At 39.3% G+C, this 16264-nt stretch overlaps 1 protein-coding gene across 11 annotated transcripts in view; it reads right to left on the bottom strand.

The window, feature by feature from the left end:
* FARS2 (phenylalanyl-tRNA synthetase 2, mitochondrial) overlaps positions 1 to 16264 on the bottom strand; it is a 529842-nt gene that overhangs the window by 210395 nt on the left and 303183 nt on the right. The window lies entirely within an intron of this gene.

Below are 16264 nucleotides of genomic sequence, written 5' to 3'. Positions count from 1 at the left end.
ATCAGGTGACTTTATATGCGGGTCCCTCTGAGCAAACCAGCTCACAGAAATGAGGCCATGTGGCTAGGCCCTGAGGGAGGCCTTTAGAAGCTGGGGGAGGCCTTGGCCATCAGCAAGAAATGGGACCTCCACTCTTACAATCTCAAGGAAATGAATTCTCCCAAGAGTGTGAAAGAGCTCAGAAGAGGACCCTGAATTCCAGAAGAGGACATAGTTTTCTGACACCTTGATTCCCACCTATGAAGACCCAGAGCAGGGGACCCAGCACCTGGACTTCTGATGCAAGGAAATGTAACATAATAAATTTATGTTGTTTTAATCCATTGGTATGAGGTTAACTTGTTACCCAGCAAAAGAAAACGACTATGCATCTAAGATTTGGAGAGAGGTAAAAGAAAATTCCAGACTGAAGGAATGTCTTTAATAAAAAAAAGGTGACAGTGCAGCATGCAATGGTTAGGAGCAGTTTCTGGAAACACAGATGGTTCGAGGTTGAGGCAGGTAAGAGAGGAGAGGATCCATTTCTGCCCTGGGTGTCCTACCTGGTGTCCTACCTACCTGGTGTCCTACCTAAAAAAAAACAACAACAAAGATAAACATATAATTGAAGCCACGCAGGAGATGAACCTCTTCAAATGGTTTGTTTAAAAGCTGAATGAATTAAAATCGCCAAAATGAGATCGCAAAAGCAAATGATACAGAGAGACAGAATGGCTCAGTAGTAGGAGAGAAAGTGTATATGAAAGAAAAGAGAGTGGCTGGCTGATTGCACCTGTTCCTGAGTACGAATGAACACTCTGGTGAGGAGGAGGGGAGAGGGATATTTAACCACACAGTGAGGTCACAAAAAAGTGTGCATGGCCCCTGACCCTGTGATCAGGTGCCTAAAAGAGCAGCTAAAGTGTGAGGCAAAGTATTTTAGAATAATTCATACTGATACATGAGGTCTTAAAAAACGGTTGGTGACTAAAGACATGAAATTCAATATAATCATGATCGACTTTTTATATCTACTTAAAGAAGATTATTTTGAAAATTACAGTCCTGGTGGTACGGTTCTAGCATATTCTGTCTGCAGTGGGTGGTTTTAGTGTCCTCATCACTGCTGGTTACACCATTTATTTTTACAACAATTTGGAAACAACATGGCAACACATATCAAGATCCTTAAAAATGTTCATACTCTGTTCTTTTAACCCTATTCTAAAGCAAAACCAAGAATAACAAAGAGCCCTAAAAGTAGGTAAGAAAAAAAGCAGCAATCTAATTTTTTTTAAAAAGATTTATTTATCTGAGAGCAAAAGGGTGTGGGGGGAGGGGCAGAGGGAGAGAGAGAACCTACAGCAGGCAGACTCCACACTGAGCGTGGAGTGCCAAATGCTCCACTGACTGAGCCACCCAGGTGCCTGAACAATCTAAATTTTTAAATGGATGAAGACTATGAAGACATTCATAGAAATGGAAAGAAAAATTACCTTTAAGCAAATAAAAAGTTTAGTTAAGAAAAATGCAAAGGGGGCGCCTGGGTGGCTCAGTAGGTTAAGCCGCTGCCTTTGGCTCAGGTCATGATCTCAGGGTCCTGGGATCGAGTCCCGCATCGGGCTCTCTGCTCAGCAGGGAGCCTGTTTCCCTCTCTCTCTCTCTCTGCCTGCCTCTCCGTCTACTTGTGATTTCTCTCTGTCAAATAAGTAAATAAAATCTTTAAAAAAAATGCAAAAAAAAAGTAAAAAGTAAAAAGTAAAAAAATATTTTACATATCAGATTAGCTAAATAAATAGAACTGTTCCTATACTTGATAGCAAAGCCAAGGGAACACAAGCACTCTCTGCGTAACTCGTAGGCTCACAACTGTTTTTTTTTTTTTTGTATTTAATAAACATATAATATATTTTTATCCCCCAGGGTACAGGTATGTGAATCGCCAAGTTTACACACTTCACAGCACTCACCATAGCACATACCCTCCCCAATGTCCATAACCCCACCCCCCTTCTCTCAACCCCCCTCCCCCCGGCAACCCTCAGTTTGTTTTGTGAGATTAAGAGTCACTTATGGTTTATCTCCCTCCCAATCCCATCTTGTTTCATTCATTCTTCTCCTACCCCCTTAACCCCCCATGTTGCATCTCCACTTCCTCATATCAGGGACATCATATGATAGTTGTCTTTCTCCGCTTGACTTATTTCACTAAGCATGATAACCCTCTAGTTCCATCCACATCATCACAAACGGCAAGATTTCATTTCTTTTGATGGCTGCATAGTATTCCATTCACAACTGGGTTTTTAACCCACTGACCTAAGGAGAAGAATACAGCAGTAGCTATCAAAGTTACAGATGCATAGACCACCTTATTCTTCTAGCTACGGGAATGCATCCTACTTATGGGAAATTATGAATGTGTAAGGCCTCTTGCTGGGGTATTGCTTATAAAAGCAAAAGACTGCAAACAACCCAAGGTCCATCACTAGGGAACTGATTAAATAAACTAGGCCATGTCCACACAATGGCATGTTATAAAGAATCTCTGAAAGATTTAAAAAACTCAAAGCAGCAGCTGCCTGACGTTGTTTTCTTTTGTTTCTTAATCTGGGGGAGGGTGGGAAAGAACTGGGCACCTGGAGGAGAGAGATAGGGAGACTTCACACTACGTGCCTCCTTAAAGAGTGACAAGAAATATTTCAGACAACAGAGATTTTTGTTACTAGGTAAAATACAGCAATGTCTTTTCTGTTTAAGAGGTTGTAAGAACAAAGTACTCCTCTTGTGTCACACTGGGGCTAAACTTTCAGGATAATCATGATTAGTAAAAATGGATTTCTATGTCCCCCTTTTATAGCTAGGAGTGGTCTCTTTCGTTCTCTCACACCATTTCCAAACCATCCCCACTATGTGCCGTCCAAATTTGTGATCACAGAATAATAAAATGGTGGCTCTCTTATGCCATTAACTTTGAAGTAGTTTGTTATTCAACAAGGGCTAACCAGACATTGTTAAAACATCTGGGTTTGCCTTTTATTGTAAACATTTCCCATTATGGAAACGCAAATAAAGACTAGATAAGGTTTCACTTAGGAGAGATCAGGAATTAAGCTTAAAATAAGATGAGTCCCCTATACCCTAGTACCCTGTATATGCCAGAGTATCAATTATGTCACAATATCACATCCATCCTAAAGCCATGCCATCCCACATTATTCATCGCATTGCTCATCCTACATATAGAGCAAACAGTCCTAAGCCAAAGCTATGTAACACTCCTTCTCCCAACCAACTACTGTTTTTCATCTGATTTTTCTACTTTACGATGAGTGGGATCATCTTCCATCTAGTTATTCAAGGCAGAAACCTGGGAGTAAATTTTAACTCTAACATTACCTCATTTCAGATATAGACGTTTAAATTATATTTAAAACCTCTCTCAAAACTATCCCTTCTTTCTAGTCTAATTGTCGCTACAGATTTGCGCCTTCCATAAACATCTCTCACCTGGGCTCTTCCAAGAAACACCCAAGTTGTCACCGTCTGTCTCCCTATTTGCTCCATCTGTGCTAGTGCCACCAATTCTCTTTCTAAAACATAAATTTGGACACTGTCACCACTAGACATGTATAAGGGTAGAACAATGAATGAGTCATATTTGTTCTTAATTTTATTTTGCATTTATTCTCTTTCTAAAACACAAAAAGCAGCTTAAAATTGTTCCAGAGATCCCCATTCAGTCTATCTGAGCTTGACTTCTCAGGAAACCTTAAGATTTGATGTGCAAGGTCCACTGGGAAAATGCTTCATTGTAAGTTAAAAATTACAGCATCTCTGTTTATCACTTGGCATCAAGGCAATCATAAAGACAAAGGGAAAAACTAGTATTCAGCGTGTTACAGACAGATTGAGAAGCACTGGTCTGAAAAAGTTGGAAGAACTTTCAAAAAAATTTCCACTACATCCCAGGTTGTTAATTTTGCCACATATAAAATTATGCACATGACACTGCTCAACAACAGAGTTCATGGTCTTTTCAAATGCAGATGGGTCTTTTGCCAACACAAATCTCAAAATACAGGGAATGACCCATCCCCAAGGTGAAAATAAATCAGAAGTTAACAGTATAAAACTATCCGGAAAAACTCCCAAATATCGGGAAATTTAACAACATACTTTTAAATAGACCAACATGCAAAGAAAAATCTCACAAGAAAAATTAGGAAATGCACCGAAGCGAATACAAATTAAAATGCAACACATAACAATGTATGGCATGCATCTAAAGCTATGATTCAAACGAAACTTATAGCATTAAAGGCATATGTCAGAGGAGAAGAAAAGTGTCAAATCATTGATCTACTCCCTTACAAAACTAGAAAAAGAAAACTAAGACCAAACTAAGCAAAATAAGGAAAAAATAAAGATAACCTAAGTGACAAAATAAAGAGAAAAACAATAGTGAAAACTGATGACAACAAAAGCTGGTTTAAAAGAATTTTTTTAAAACTGACACACAGTTGATACACAATGTTACATTAGTTTCAGATGGACAGTATCATGATTCCACACCTCCATTATGTGGTGGTATGCTCACCACAATTGAAGCTACCATTTGTCACAATACAACATGATTGCAGTTATCATCAACTATATTCCCTTTGCTGTGTCTTTAACCCTGTGACTTCTTCCATATCTGGAAGCCTGCATCCCCCACACCTTGTCACCTGTTTTGCCCACCCTCTAACTACCTTTCCAGCTGGCAACCATTAGTCTGTTCTCAGTATTTATGGATCTGTTTCTGCTGTTTATTTCTTTGTTTTGTTTTCTAGATTCCACATGTAATCACATGGGATTTGCTGGAATCAAAAAGACAAGTAACAAGTGCTGGCAAGGATGTGGAAAAAAAGAAGGCTCATGCACTGTTGCTGGGAATGTAAATTGGTGCAGCCACTGTGAGAAACAGTATAGTATGGAGGTTCCTCAAAAGATGAGAAATAGAAATACCATACAACCTAGCTAGTAATTTCACCACTGGGAATCCTCCCCCCCAAAAAAGAAAACACAATTCAAAAAGATATCTGCACCTCTATGTTTATTATAGCATTATTTATAGCAGCCAACATATGGAAGCAACCCAAGTGTCCATCAACAGATGAATGAACAAAGAACAGGTGGTTCTTTGGAATGAAACATTGCTTAGTCATAAAAAAGATAAAAGCTCTCTCTGTTTGACTTATTTCACCACTGGGTCCATCCATGTTGCCACAAATGGCCAGGTCTTATTCTTTTTTATGACTGAGTAATAGTCCACTCTTTATGTATACCAAAGGCTGTTAAAAAATATCAATACGATTGATAAATTGCCAGCCAGACTAATAAGGAAAAAAAAGAAAGAAAAAAAGAGAAGATACAAATTAACAATGTCAGAAACAAAGGATAGGACCTCACTAAAAATAGATACTAGAGACATTAAAAAGATAATGAGGGACTAGAAAGAATATTATGAATAACCTTACACAAGTGAATTCAACAACTATTCAATAATCCATACAAAATGGAAAAATTCCTAAAAACGAAACGAAACAAAACAAACAAACAAAAAAACCCCCACCTCATCTACCAAAGCCAATTAAAAAGAACATATAACCTATATCAATTAAAAATACTGAATATATAATGAAAAACTTTCCCACAAAGAAAACCTGAGGACCAGATGGCTTTTACTATGAATTCTATCACAATGTGAAGAAAGAAATAATACTAATTCTTCCAGAAAGTAGAGAATAATGAAATTTCATGCCAGGATTACCCTTATACCAAAACCAAAGACATTCCAAGAAAAGAAAACTTTAAACCAATATGCATCATGAACAGAGAAAACAAATCACCTTTAACAAAATATTAACAAACTGCATCCAGAAATTCATGAAGAGGACATGACGTCAGGACTTGATTTATCCTAGGAATGCAAGGTTGGCTCAACATACAAACATCACTCAACATAATTCTTCCAAAAAGCAGATTAAAAAAGAAAACACATGATCATTCAGTAGATGCAGGAAAAGCAGTTGAAAATATCTAAGTTCCATTCATTATAAAAATTCTCAGCAAATAAGGAACACCGGGCATTTCTTTAATCTGATAAAAGACACAATAAAAAAACCAATAGCTACATGGATTGGAAGAACAAGTATTGTGAAAATGTCTATGCTACCTAAAGCAATCTACATGTTTAATGCAATCCCTAACAAAATACCATCATTTTTTTTCAAAGAGATGGAACAAATAATCCTAAAATTTATATGGAACTGGAAAAGACTTCAAATACCCAGAGGAATGTTGAAAAAGAAAGTCAAAGTTGGTGGCATCACAAGTCCAGACTTTCAGCTCTATTACAAAGCTGTCATCATCAAGACAGTATGGTACTGGCGCAAAAACAGACACATAGATCAATGGAACAGAACAGAAAGCCCAGAAATAGACCCTCAACTTTATCATCAACTAATCTTTGACAAAGCAGGAAAGAATGTTCAATGGAAGAAAGACAGCCTCTTCAACAAATGGTGTTGGGAAAATTGGACAGCCACATGCAGAAAAATGAAACTGGACCATTTCCTTACAACACACACGGAAATAAACTCAAAATGGATGAAGGACCTCAATCTGAGAAAGGAATCCAGCAAAATCCTTAAGGAGGACACAGAAAGCAACCTCTTCGACCTAGAAACATAGCCAAAGGCAAGGGAAGCAAGGCAAAAATGAACTATTGGGACTTCAACAAGATCGAAAGCTTTTGCACGGCAAAGGAAACAGTCAACAAAACCACAAGACAACTGACAGAATGGGAGAAGATATTCACAAATGACGTATCAGATGAAGGGCTAGTATCTAAAATCTAGAAAGAACTTATTAAACTCAACACCCAAAGAACATATAATCCAATCAAGAAAGGGGCAGAGGACATGAACAGACATTTCTGCAAAGAAGACATCCAGATGGCCAACAGACACATGAAAAAGTGCTCCACTTCACTTGGCATCAGGGAAATACAAATCAAAACCACAGTGAAATATCACCTCACACCAGTCAGAATGGGTAAAATTAACAAGTCAGGAAATGACAGATGATAGCGAGGAAGCAGAGAAAGGGGAACAGTCCTACACTGTTGATGGGAATGCAAGCTCGTGCAGTCACTCTGGAAAACAGCATGAAGGTTCCTCAAAATGTTGAAAATAGACTACCCTGTGACCCAGCAATCGCATTACTGGGTATTTACCCTAATGATACAAATGTAGTGATCCAAAGGGACACACACACCTGAATGTTTATAGCAGCAATGTCCATAATAGCCAAACTATGGAAAAAACCTAGATGTCCATCAACAGATAAATGGATAAAGAAGATGTGGTATATATATACACAATGGAATACTATGTAGCCATCAAAAGAAATGAAATCTTGCCATTTGCGATGACATGGATGGAACTAGAGGGTATTATGCTTAGCGAAATAAGTCAATTATCAGTCTCCCTGATATGAGGAAACTGAGAGGCAATGTTGGGGGTTTGGGGGGTAGGAAAGGAATAAATGAAACAAGATGGGATCGGGAGGGAGACAAACCATAAGAGACTCTTAATCTCACAAAACAAACTGAGGGTTGCTGGGGCAGGGGTAGGGAGAGGGTAGTGGGGTTATTGATATTGGGGAAGGTATGTGGTATGGTGAGTACTGTTAAGTGTGTACACCTGGAAATTCACAGACCTGTACCCCTGGGGCTAATAATACATAACATGTTAATTTAAAAAAATAAAAAATTAAAATTAAAAACAAAAAACAGAAAAAACAAAACAAAACAAAAAACCCAAGAGCTAATACAATACTCAACGGTGAAAGACCAGTTAGTTGCTTTGCATTCAGGACCTGCTTGAAGACAAGAGTATGTCCATTCAGAAAGGGGGAGCAAAACAAAAACAAAAAAACAGATTAACCAATTGGAAAGAAAAAAGTAAAACTGTCGTTATTTGTAGATACATGACTGACTACATAAAAATTCCTAAGGAAAACATTTCAAAGGTTACCGATATATGAGTTTAAGATCATGATCTACAAAAATCCACAGTGTACATGATTCAGGGGCATCAGTTTCACCTCGCTGTCAGTGGGGACAAGTGAAGAACCTCTTCTGAAGATAGGAGACTGACTCTAATGGGAGGTCTCGAGGCTACGAGCAGTGAGGGAGCCATTAGAGCAAACACCTGGAATCCTAACCACCTTGGTAAAGGATGAGCTCTTCATTAGGGAGCAGAAACAGGCCTCAAGTTTCCTTTTGCCACACTCAAGTCTCACAATTATTCTTATGGAGAAGCCTACTTGTGACAATCAATTACTGTGGAGATTTGCAAGAAAGGATGTGGCATCTGTTTGCTGAGTTGTACCAAATTTTGCCTTTGAAACACTTTGTTTTGGTCCCATCTAGAACAGCTTCTTCTGAATTGCGCCCTGCACTGTGCTTTCCTACTAGGACATTAGTAAGACACCAGACGTCTCTGACCACGATGCTGATCACCGTATCACATAGTCTTCCCTAGGAGATGTCATTGACTAAACTGATTTCAGATTTAAGAAGATGGAATAAGCTTCTTTCCCCTGAACAAATGGATTATTTTTCACTTTAACGATACCATGAGTTACATAATTGGTCATAATGTTCTTAGTCTGGCCCATGGAAGGTTAGAGCCAACCTTGCGGGTCACCTCTACAACTGTACAAGTGTTCAGGGTACATTTCTCCGTGTGACTCTTGGCCCAGTTTTATTTTCTTATCCTTATTTCCTCTTTGTCCTGATTATCTCAACTATTTATTTTATCCTCTTGTACATACTTTTATATGGTACTTCCCATTCTTTATGGAAGAAAGTGAACCATAAATAACTAGACACTTAGAGATACTGTCAGCCAAGGTAAGTCTAATTCTCAGGTCTTTGGCACTCCTCGGCGGTAATTTGTTGCCAGGTGCTCAAGGGCTGACAGGGTTTTAAGGCAGTATATTTTTTCCCTATTCCAATACTAGAGGGTTCCAGTAAACCAGAGTCCCTAAAGCAGAAGGCTGACTACAAAGAAACATCCTCAATTAAGCAGAATATTCAGGATGGGAAGCAATTAAGTATTCTCATTAACACAGCTTTGTGCTGAATGGAGCCACCGACACAGGAAAAATTGTTTTTGTTTTTGGTGAAAATCATTCTAAGAAGGTCAGCTAAATATAGAAACAAAATGATGTGAGATGAGAGCCCAGAGGTGGGAAAATTAAAAAGAAGAGGAAAAAAAAAAAAAAAAAAGAGGAGGAGGAGGGGAGGCAAACGGCACCTGAAAAGGGGACAGTAAGAAGTCTTCAGGGTGAAAGTGAAGAAACGAAGTGGGTCTCAGAGCCTACAGCCATCCAATCCCATAACTGTCCCCTTCTACCGCACATGGCTCTCCACGCTTTGCCTCAACAGCGGCGGAAAAAGAAGCACTGGCAAGAGAGAAACCAAGTCACCGCACAAGGCTCAGCCCATAGCCCCCCGTCTGGCCCTTCCAAGCAGAGACCTTGTGAGCAGGAGTTATTTCAGAGAGACAATGGCTGCGCTAGCCAATGGTCATGATGGGGAACAAAGAGCACTGAGGAAAGACTAAAACTGGCTGCTACTGCTCAACGCCATGCCTCTGAAGGCATAGGGTATCTGTGCTCTCGGTGGAAGGCACTGGGGGTGGTGGGTAGGTGGAGATAGTTCTCAAACCTTCTCCCGAAAGGCCTAGAAAAATCACTGTGACATGCAGAAGAGGTCCTATCACCAATGTGAGAGACGGCTGAGAACGGGCAGTTGTTGACTGTGAAAAAGAACTACCCACAAACACACAGTATTTAATCTGAACCAAGAAAAGTGAAGCCTGTGTGTCTTCCTCTCTAGTATGTGATGATCTTGAGCCACAGAGAGATGGTTCCATAATATAATTACACTTTAGTTGGACAATGCACAAGAAGCAGAGAGAATTTTTAGGGTAATGAAAATACTCTACATGATACTATAATGATGGATAATGTCATTACACGTTTGTCCAAACCCACTTGGATGTACAGCTCCAAGACTGAACCCTGAGGTAAGCAATGAATTTGGGGTGATAATGATGTGTCAATATAGGTTATTCAACTGTAAAAACTGTAGCACTCTCATAGGGAATTCTGATCATTGAGGAGTACCCATGGGTAGGGGCAGAGTAAGGTACAGAGGGTAGATGAGAATTCTGTCTCAGTTTTGCCATGAAGCTAAAACTGCTCTAAAAAATTAAAGTCTTCATTAAAAAAGAGAGGGACTACTCTTGTGAAAATGGGGAAGATAATCGTGACTTCCTTCCACATTAAGACTAAATAAGACAGGGGGGTGCCTGGGTGGCTCAGTGGGTTAAGGCCTCTGCCTTCGGCTCGGGTCATGGTCCCAGGGTCCTGGGATCAAGCCCCACATCGGGCTCTCTGCTCTGCAGGGAGCCTGCTTCCTCCTCTCTCTCTCTCTGCCTGCCTCTCTGCCTACTTGTGATCTCTGTCAAATAAATAAATAAAATCTTAAAAAAAAAAAAGACTAAATAAGACAGTCCATGTAAATCAATAGGCACATAAAAAATCCTGTAAAAATTTTAGCTGGAATAGTCATTAATATAAGGGTTCTATACAACTATTTCTGAGAAAAATATTGAGCAAATGCTCTGAAGAAGATTCTTTCAAATGTTGAAACCCTGTATATTTTAATTAGCTCATTGGCTTAATATTTTAAAACAATTTAAATAAACATAACTTCATGGGGAAAAAAGAGAGGGGAGAGTGGAAAGATAACACATAAAATGGGAGAAAGGATTTGCAAATTATATATATTAAGGGCTTACTATTCAGGATATATAAAGAACTCCTACAACTCAACAACACACAGACAAACAACACAACTTAAAAATGGGCAAAAGATGTCTATAGATATTTCTCCAAAGAAGTTCTACAAATAGCCAACAGGCACATGAAAAGATGCTCCATACATCCTTAGTCGTTAGGGCAATGTAAACCCAAACCACAGTGAGACACTACTTCACACATACTAGGCTGGCTATAGTACAAAACAAACAAACAAAAAACTGAGAAAACAAGTGCCAACAAGGACAGGAACAAATTGGAACCCTTGGGCATCGCTGCTGGGAATGCAACATGGTGCAGCTGCTGTGGGAAACAGCTTGATGGTTCTTCCAAAAGTTAAACATAGAGTCACTTTATGACGCAGCCATTCTTCTCTCTCTCTCCCCTTCAATAGATTGATCTATCTATCTCTATCCATATGCATGTGTGTGTGTATATATGTATACACAAAATATAGTTACAGACATAGATACAAAAATGGATATATAGATACCAAAAAAACTGGAAAAAGGGACTCAAGAGAACTGTGCACCAATGTTCACAGCAGAATTATCTACAGTAGATGAAAGGTTAAAAAAACAGCTCAATGTCAAAACAACTCAATGAATAAACAAATATGGTATGTGTAGAAAATGGAATATTATTCAGCCCTAAAAGGAAATGAAGTTCTAATATTTGCTACAGCAGGGATGAACCCTCCAAAAATATGCTAAGCAAAAGAAGCCAGACACAAAAGGATACATATTGTATGATTTCACATATGAGAAATACCTAGAATAAGTAAATTCATGGAGACAGCAAGACTAAGAGGTTATTAAAGGGACTGGAGGGAGGGGAAAATGGGGAGTTACTGTTTAATGAATACTGAGTTTCTGCTCAGTATTGTTGAGTATGGTTGACAACATTGTGGCTATAATCAATATCAGTGAATTGTATCCTTAGAAATGGTTAAAATGGAAAATTTTATACTGTATATATTTTGCCACATAAAAATAAAAATTTTAAGGAGCTAAACATTTACAAACTTTAAAGAAAATTTCTGCATGTTCTTCACAATATTTTTAGAAAATATTTTCTTTTTCTCATTACCACAACGATCTCTGCAAACACTAAGATTTACCAACTGAGCCACTATGTAGCCAATTATTTCAGTGGACCTGAGCTGCTTCTCCCATAAAATGAAAGAACAGCAATAATACAGCATCTCAAGTTCCTTCCAGCTCTTAACAGTCTAGGATGAGGCTCAGGATAGAAGTAATTAACTAAGGTCTACTCTAAAGAAGCTTTCAATGAAATACAAAGTACTGCAAAATAATTTTGTTTAATATTGAGCAGCATTGCAAAGGTTATCTGCCAACTGCCTCTCCTCTGGCCATCCGTCTCCTACCCTGCAGACATGCGGGTACACTCCACTTTGCACCCTCTACTTAGACAGGTGTGCCCACTGGGAATGGTCTTTCTCCCCACCTGTTTCAGGTCTCTGACCAAATGTCACCTTCTCAGGGAGGCCTCCCTGACCGCTCACTTGGAAACTATATACCTCTCCACCAGTACATTCCAATCCCCCTTATTCTGCCCTGTTTTCTTCAGAGAATATCATCTTCTAAGATACTACAACCTTTCATACTTATTTTATTTATTGTTTATTGTCAGACTGCTGCTAGTCTGTAATCCACAAGGGCAGGATCTTTGCTGGTTTTCAACACTAACACATCTCCAGTGGCTAGAAGACTGTGTAGCACAAAGCAGGTGCACGGATATTTGCAAAGGGAGTGGATGGCATTAACTTACTTGTTTTATTTGAATGGTAGTATTGTGAAGAACAGTAGACTTTAAATGAAGTTTTCAATACAGTGACTTTCTCTGATGATATAATCTGTGAGAGATCTTACCTATAATAATATGAAGTGATATTTTAACAGTGGTGATATCAGAGATGCCATTTCTCAAAAAGACATCTCAGAAAGGAGAGAACTGAAACACACAAAGGGAACAACAGGAAAAGAGGTCTCTTTTAACCATTCATCCCAACCTTTGTCACTGCTCATCACTGAGCTTCCTTTATACGGTGCAGCTGCCCCTGGGTCACAAGCTCCTTGAAGCCAAGGACCTTAACAGGGCTTCTGTTTTGATATTTTGTCTATTTTATTTTGTTTCTCAGTGACTTAACTGTTGGAATGTAAACATCCTCTGCCTCTTGAGGTTCCCTCTCAAAATGTTTTGCTACAAAGTCAAAGACTGAATTAAAACTTCAAACTACGACACTGAAAAACATTTTTTAATTATGTTAAGTGTATTTTTCCTTCCTTGTCAAAAGGGGCTAATTTCTAGCAATTCTCTGACTTCATGAATTGACACTTCCCCAGAATAACAATATATCAAGAAATATTGAAACAACCAATTAGCATTCATATTTTATAGAACTTTATCAGTTACAAAATGTTTCATCAATATTATTTTGATTTTGATCCTCACAGTGATCCTAGGGGGAATGTGAGAGCTAGTGTTATTATCTATACTTAAAAATTAATACCATTTAAGGGATACCTTGGTGGCCACTAGCTCAGGTCAAGATCCCAGTGTTCTGGGATCTAGTCCCACATCTGGCTCCTTGCTCCGTAGGGAGCCTCTTCTCCCTCTGCCTCTGCCTGCCACTCTGTCTCCCTATACTCTCTCTGTCTCTCTGACAAATAAATAAATAAAATCTTAAAAAAATAAATACCATTTGAGCAAAATCACCAACAATGGGACTCAAATCTGTTTTTCCCCTTCAAGTATGTATCCAATATCTAAATATTGTCAGAGAGGGGCTACACTCATAGTACTTCAAACCATCAGAAAATTCTAGTTATGCCTGTGTGCTTTCTACTTTGTAACTAACTGCCAATTTCCTGATGGACTTTACCACTTTCCATGAAAGGGAGTTGAATGATTTGTATAAGTAAATGGTGAAAGATATTAATAGATTTTTCTGAATTTTGGGTTCCGGCTACCACACCAAACATGCCTTTCACACTGAATTTGACTATTACATACAGAATGAGTTGACAGGACTAGTAGTTAGCAGTGGTCTTGGACAAAAGTGTCCCCTTCCCTTGATCATTAGTTATGCTGGCAGTCACACAAGAATACAAGCCCCATAGTATCCCAGTGTGACACCAAACACCCGAAGGCAGGTCTAGAAAAGCCAGCACAGCTCCATAAATTCTGAGTTCTTCTCTTCCCACCACAGACTCAGTCCTTGATCCCCTGCTTTCCAGCTACAACTCCTGAATTCCTTAGAGACTTGCCACAGGATGATTGACTTTTCAAGCTGTGTCCAAAGATCGATCTCCTGCCTGAAAAATTTCTCTAGTTGTATATATCTTTGGTTCCGCACAATTCTGTCAATAAGTCCTTCACACAATCCAAAGGCAGACCTCTTTTAAAAGAACCTTTCCAAGGTGTGGAGCAGACTGGGAATCAGATTCTGTAAGCTGTAAAGACAGCAGTCCTTAACACAATCTGAGCTAGACTGCATTTGAATAAATTTAAAACAACAAACCCTTCAACACCCTTCTCAAAAGCTCACTTTGGACTATCTTCCGTTCTTCCTTGCATCCTGAATTTCAGTTTTCTGTAGTTGAATGAAGGAGAAAAGAGTTTGTGATGCACATACTAATCAACAGTACGTGAAGCAATTCCCAATGGCCTTGTCTACTACACATCCTCTGTACAGATGTCTCCAGCTTCCTTCAGGGGCTTGCATCCAGGAATCTGTATCTCTCTGCTCCTAGAGCCTTTAATTTGGGTGTGGTGGACCATGCTGGTTGCCTTCCCAGCAGCCATCTTGCTTTCTTTGGAGTTTGGGTAGCAATATACTGACCCCTGGGGATGGAGGGAGCCCTGTTTTCCAATAACTCATTTAGAGGAAGACATGGACAATGAGATGCACAGGGAAATTTCTAGGATGCTCAAAGGCAAGATATGGGTCCTTTGGAACCATGGGTCTTCCTTCTTGCATTAGATGCTACATGTGAGAATACGATGCCTGGAGCTGCAGCAGCCAACACGTGACCAGAGGGCCACCAGCTGGCTGATGAAAGCCACTGTGCTGAGAAAAGAGAAGGTGAGTGCAAAGAGCCTGGGCCTTCCAAAACCACCCCTGCAGCCTACACACTAGGAAGGACCTGTTCATCTTTGAAATAAATTATAAAAGTCTGTAGGACTTAAACCACTGTTATCTATGGTTTCTGCTTCTTGCTGACAGATACATAAATCCTGATAAACCAAAGAACAGGGAGAACACCAAATAGAGCTATTTGTGAGACAGGTCCTGTTGGGGAGACAAGGATAATTTTAATGCATGAAATATGGTCTTGAAGCCTTCTCTCAGGACTCAAGACAAATAACAAATTTCAGCTTTTATGTGGGCCTTAGGTTGCCTTCTCTAAAGTCTAGCCATCATGCATCGGTGGGAAAAGTATAGACACAGGGCACCCGTCTCAATGCCATGAAACATGGAAATCGGGATCTTCGTAAGGTTATGAACATCCTAAAAGACCAGTGATAGTGGATCAAGAACCACGTGAAAATTCCAGAAAAATGAAACCAAAGGATGCCAGAAGAGATTCATCCTCCAAATACAGAAAGACTAACATGTATTTGTCCTGCGAATACTGATAGAGAAGTATGACTTCCGCCTTAATCAAAGCAAGGAAAATGGCCCTGAGAGGACAGCCAGATAACTCTCCTTGGCCATTCTTTTTCACCATGTCCACAAGCAGGAAGTGCAGGAGTCAAGCCTACATCAATAAGTTAGGCATCTCTTGGTGGAGAGCTAGTATTACCCCTGAGTCATGAAGGATGCTAGCACAGCCATGCTTAGTAATAAACTTCCTTAAGGAAGAGAACTGACAAGCATGTCTCAGTCCAAGTGCTCCAATGAGAAGGCCCAAGAAGCTAATGGTGTCAGCAAGTTAGGGGTGCACACTGGTCACGACAGGTCATTGGTCAAAAGTCAGAGTACAGGAACTCTATATTCCCATCGGTCATCACCCTAAAGGAGCAAACACCACACATACAGTACCTTGCTATCAACAATTAGTGACCATGATTTTGGTTTGTTCTTAGAAGCTCCATGGTGCTCATGTGTCACAACTCACTTTATCTGGGCACAAAGAAAGTATAATCTGCAGAAGAGTGAGCACACTCTCTAAAACTTCCCTCAGTCAAAAGAGTGTGCTAGTAGCTATATCAGTTATTTTTATATTTATTTACATATTTATAATTACATAAATATATGTATTATATGTAATACTTTGTTGAGTCATTTCAGAGTTGGCTCCTTACACCAAGTTCCTTC

The sequence above is a fragment of the Mustela putorius genome, unplaced genomic scaffold (assembly GCF_011764305.1).
Source record: "Mustela putorius furo isolate JIRA1106 unplaced genomic scaffold, ASM1176430v1.1 tig00003870_pilon_pilon_pilon, whole genome shotgun sequence".
NCBI classification, from domain to species: Eukaryota; Metazoa; Chordata; class Mammalia; order Carnivora; family Mustelidae; genus Mustela; species Mustela putorius.
The sequence above is the reverse complement of the archived record's forward strand: the minus strand, read 5'-3'. Positions and strand labels throughout refer to the sequence as shown.